The sequence below is a fragment of the Charadrius vociferus genome, unplaced genomic scaffold, assembly GCF_000708025.1.
Source record: "Charadrius vociferus isolate BGI_N301 unplaced genomic scaffold, ASM70802v2 scaffold213, whole genome shotgun sequence".
Classification (NCBI taxonomy): Eukaryota; Metazoa; Chordata; class Aves; order Charadriiformes; family Charadriidae; genus Charadrius; species Charadrius vociferus.
The window spans coordinates 1,402,830-1,408,618 of NW_009647828.1; positions in this window are offsets into that span (position 1 = coordinate 1,402,830).

Here is a 5,789-nt window from a genome sequence, read left to right on the forward strand (position 1 = left end):
ACCAACTCTGAAAATGCAGGGTCACAAGCAAGGGACGGACCCACACAATCCCAAGGATTACGGGGGCATGTGCTTCTCAGTTTGCAAGTACCACGAAGTTCACCACTACGGCTAAAGAACTTGGTTGCAGCTATCATCAGTGGCAGCAATGGGCAGCAATGCTCCAGAGAAGCCCCAAAGCTGCCTAGTCCATCCCATTTACATCACCCCGATCACTACTCTTCCTACCACCTGGTCAACCAAGGTTAAAGATGAGCCTGAATGAGCACACCAGATCATACACTACAAATAACAGACACAGAAGACAACACACTGGATGCACAGAAGACAAGCGAGGATGGTTTGGTACCAGTTTTGGAGAATCCCTCTACAAGCTGCCTTCTGGTCAGAAGATCCCCAACTACTTGGAGGAGAGCATCTGAGCACAGACCCAGGGAGACTTCCTACGTACAGCAGTTAAACCAGAAATGTCTGCTGTTCTCTGCAGCCCTGGAGCAAGGTCACTGCTGATGGGGTGGAGACCAAAGTGAGCTAAACCCCTGGGTTTTAGATCATCAGAACAATCGTAACTTGGAGAGTTTATTTCGAAACATCAGGCATGATATAGGAAGGCAGTCATCCCGGGGGGGCGCGGTTCAACCGCAGAGCAATCCGGCATTGATTGATTCACTATTCATACCTGAATCAAGGTTTCATGTCACCTATTACTTAACTCGGATACACAAAACCTACAAGCTTGAACATGCTGAACTCTGTTTTAAAGACTGGTATGCTGCCACAGCACCTCTGCAATCAGCCTCTTACATGCTTTTATCTATCTGTCTTGGAGCATCAAACAGTGTTTTGGACCCCCCAAGTTATGAATGCAGGTCTTAAAACCCCCCATCTAACCCTGCAGGCAGGTAGCATCCATCAGCCAAGATTTCTGGCAGTCGGGTATCCACACACTGGGAAGCCCGTCTCACTTGCAGCGTGTCTCCCGCCAGCTGGGATTCCCAGGCTAGACATCCCCCATTTCCACTGCCTCCAGGGCTCAGCCTGAAGAGACATTCACACAGCACTCTGGAAAATGAGGACACGGCCTCAGTGCTTACCACCCCCGTGAGCAGAAACGATGAACCTACCAGCACTGAGGAAGGCAGCTGCAAGATGGGCAGAGGCGATCTTGCCTGCAGTTCCTTCGCGCCATAATTCAGCTCATGCTTCCCAGGTAAACACTGGGGAAGCCAGGAAGGATGCCTGCACCGCCCTTTCTTCAAACACGCAGGGATTTGGGGGAGGGAAGGAATTTGGCTGGCTTTCCTTCACTACGCAAAGGAAGGGAGAACAGGGATGTCTTCCCGGAAGCACCAGAAAATAGCTGCGGCTCGAGTTAGACTGTAGGGCAGGATGTGGAAGTCCTCGTTATGGCAATAAAAAGGTCTCAAGTACTTGGCCAGAGCACCAGGCATACACCAACACGCCGTATCGGCTCAGAAGCAGCTTTTTACATCAGCACAGCGCGAACATTTTTGTTTATTTGTTCCTCAGTGTTAGCCAAGAAGGAAAGAGGTGGTGGTCCATTCCCCCTCACCACAGATGTCCTTGGCTCCCCGCAACAGCAGAAGGGTTAAAATTGGTGACACCTACATCTCTGGCTCCCTCCTACCAACCTGGGATGTTTGGTTTCACGTACAGGTTTTAATTTTGCTTTAGAGGAGGGATGGTATGGCACAACCTGACTCACACAGGAAAGGCAGAGGTTAGCATAAGAGCATCTTGTCTACTCTTCTGAAGTCAGAGGACTCTTGTTCTCCATCCCAGGTCCAAATTAGTACTAATTACTCCATGCAAAATGGATTTATTTCAACAGGAATGAATTAGGACAACAAATTATTCTGGAATAAAGAGGACTTGCTGCTGCCTAAGCAAGCAATCTGTTTGCACATGGAATAGAAGGGGCATTCTCCCACATGTGTTTTGGGGAAAAAAGCAGTCCCCATTTCATTTTTTAGAAGATTACTAACCTCCACGCCTGTTACAGTAGCCACCAGGATTTCCTACATGACCAACACGACAAAACCCAGACCACACTCAGTCGTTTTGACTTCCACCATCAAAACTGCAGACACCATAAAACCAGCAGTACCATATGTATAACCACAGCAAAAGCAGGTTTGATGGCCACGTCTGATGCTTTCAGTTACGCGACTTTTGACTTGTGGCAGGGAGGGAAGGGGGGCGCAGGCACATACCCTCCTGCAGCCTAAAGCAGCATTTCCCAAGATGAAGACACAACCCTCAAATTTAGTTGAACCCTGATAGTCCTACCAGAGTCACAATGAGACCTCCACCTTCCACCTCTGCTTCCCAACCTCAAACCGGCTCAATGCCGACCTGCAGGGCACGCACGACCCCACTGACTGCAGTTGTACAGTGTGTGTGTGAGCAGTGATCTCAAGTGATGCCACGGGGGGGGTGGGCATCAGGGTTTGGAAGAGGCGAGTGCTCCATGCTGTTAGTGTGCTGTGCCTGGAGGTTAGATTTAGTCCTGCAGGACATGCAGCAGTGGAGATGGATTATTTGTGTGCCCTGACACCTCTCCCCACACAAGCACAGCAGTATGCAACCCCAAGGGGCGGCCCCTGCCTTACTGTCCTACAAAATACCTTACGCTGCAAAAAGCCCCATGTGGGTCAACATGGGGCAGACACGGGAAGCAGCACAGGCATCACGAGGGTTTCCAGGACCACGGTGGAGGCATGGATGAAATTCAAGGTCTCCTGAAGACATCAGCCAGAGAAAAATATGAATGAGCCAGCTCTAGACTTGTCGCTGGGCAGATGTATGTGACAGTGCCCACAAAGCCCAAGACACATTTCCTGTGATCTTTGGCTACACACATTAAGTTTCAAGTACTAACAGGTACTACAGCTTACAGAAAAGTCACGGGAGTTGTATCAGAGAAAAAGGGTTTCCAGAATTTTTTTAGTTTAATGAGAAGAAAGCACTCGTGATGAAAGCCACTCTACCCACTTACAAACAGTAGAGACAGCAGGAAGAACAGGATCAGGCCAGCCTCTAGTGATATCCAGGACCAGCTGCTCCTGATGAAGATGCAAGAAATCATTCTGGACAGTTTGGGAATCACTTGCTTATCGGTAAATCTCTTCCTAAGCCCTTCAGATAGTGATTAAGCACAATGGTTCATACCCCATATATTAAATATTAATCCTTCCTAACGTGACTGCCAATGTTCCGGTTATCTGATTCAGATAACCACACACCCCCAACAGCCCAATCCTTTTCCACCCCAAACCACGTAAACACAGTATACAAAACCTGGCAATATTTTGCAATCCAGCTAGAGAAGAGCTGATGATATTCTCCTTGGCCTCTGAGCCTGGAAGCAAAACAGCTGTACCTCACAAAAAGCAGGAGGTAAAGAGTTAAGAGCAGGGAGACGAATCAGCCCACTGCTATAAATGCGGACATTTCCTACCTCTTCGCCTTAGTGTTTCTTCCTGTCCGCAGGCTTCGGAGATGCTTATGGACCTAGTCACATTCAAATCATTTCCACCGTGACAGGAAAGCCCAGGGATTTCTTTTATTTCAAGAGGAAAATGCGATTTGTGAATGAGACGAGAAAGCGGCTGTGAGGGCTGACCTCCTTCCCAAATAACACTACGAATAAAGTACCAGCCAGCTTGTGCATCTGCTGTACTGCTCCTGACCCTATGGAAGCATACGGGCACTCTGTTCTACCCAAAATAACCTGCCCCACTGTGTTTCAAGGCACCGCGCAGACCATGACCATGCAGCCGTGGCTCAATACTGCCTTACCCAAAGCAGTCATGGCAAACCCACGGGTTGAGCACAGCAGAGGTCACACAACCTGCACCCCTCGCTGCTGGATTGGGATCTGCCGTCCTGTTGCAAACACAGAGGATTTGAGGAGAACAGATGTAGGTCATCAGCAGGAGGAGACGGGGAGAGAGGGAATTCAAACTACTCTTCCATAAGGATGTTGATGTTGGAGTTGGACCAATATCACGGATCCGCACAAAGCATCAGTTATTTGAGAGTGACATTTCAGAAAAGCAGAGCTATGTATCCTATTAGCTTGAAAACAATAAAGCCGCACCAATGCCAGGATAGCAATGCCCCTGGAAACGGGAAACATCTATTTTCAGCACCTCCCAGTATCCCCCCACTGCTTTAACAAACTGTTTTTATAAAGATCACGCAAATGCCCTGGAGTTTCCCACAGACACCCCCCAAAAAGGCTTTCCAAAAGGGACGGAGAGGAACACGTGGAGGGGGAATGTGGCAGGGCCCACTTTCTGCCCAGCACAGACACCAAGTCTCTCTCACACAGCACCCCTAGGTCCCAGCAAAACTGTGATCCATGCCCCCCCAAAACATCCTGGCTCTTCACCTTGGCCACAGCAGAAGTCATTGGGGGAGCTGGCAGCACAGTGACCATCCCTAGGGTCTTGTTCCTCGTCATCGAGCTAGTTTCCCAACCTCACCGTGGGAATAACGGCATGAGTTTGCATCTGAGTCTTGACAGAGAGAGACATAAATCCTCCTTGCAAACCTGGCAGCTCCCTGCATCAGCTGCAGCCACCCCATGCGCCTCCTTCCCTGCCATCGGCTGCTGCAGCAACAGGAATCAAAATAAAGGATGAAAAACTCCTGCTGGGGCTGCAGATTTATTTGCCTGCACCCTTTTTGTTTCTAGAAGTCCTTGTACAGGAAAGGAAAAATCCCTTAATATTTTCAAAGCATCCTACATGCTCGCAGCAAGCTCCCCCAGCCACGGACAGGCAGAGAAGGGATGACTAATTTTTTTAGCGTAATATGCTGCAGAGAGCATCCTGTGAACAAGCAAGTAAATTCCTGAGGCTCTCGGCAAGGACCCTGCCGCTCCTTGCGAAACTTCCCAGCTGGAACCTCACAGTCGAAAAGCCAGAAAACATCGTTTTTCCCTCCTCCAGCAAACAGCGGCTGGGATTCCTTTCACGACAGTATTTGGATTTTAATGTCAGTCCATATTTAGCAAGAGGAAAAAAAGCCTCCCTTCCTTCCTGTCACATTTTCCACCCTTGATGACATCCAAGATCAGAAATAAGCAAGTGCTGGCCGAAGAGGGAAGACATATCTACCCGAGCGTGGGAGAGCCCAGAGCGTGGCAGCCCGTACGTTCCCATTTGGGATGTGCTGAGATACCGTCGAGGAGGGGACATGGCCCTCGGGACCTAGTGTCGAGGAGGGGTGTCCCCTCACACGTTCTGGCTTGAAGCATCTCCCCGAAGGACGGCACAGGCCAGGAACCAGGCCATCAGCCTACAGGGCTGGCGTACCCCTCCTGAAAAGAAGCCTTACATCCCTGGCACAGGCCAAGAGCCGCCGAAAAGGCCATGGGTCAGGCTGAGCACTGCTAGTGGGTTGCTCACTCACGGGGACCCGGTGCCAGGCCCCCGGCATCCTGCATGCCAGTGTCCACGGAACCCGGCCATCCTGCGGCAGGGAGAGGCGCGCCGTGGTGGGGAGGAGGCGGCTGGCGACCGTGGGGTCAGACTGCGGCCCGGTGGTGTGCCCTGTCCGCCGGGTGTCGGAGGGTGGTCCCCAGCTCGGACCCCCTTGGCCGCCCTCACGAGTGCGGGGCGGGAGGGGACCGTGGGCCGCTGCAGACCCACGTGTGGAAGTTCGCACGTCCCAATCCGCGATTCACTTTTTCTTATCAATATTAAAAAATAAAAAACACGGGAGGTGGGGGAGGGTAGGGGGGGAGGCGAGGTAGGACC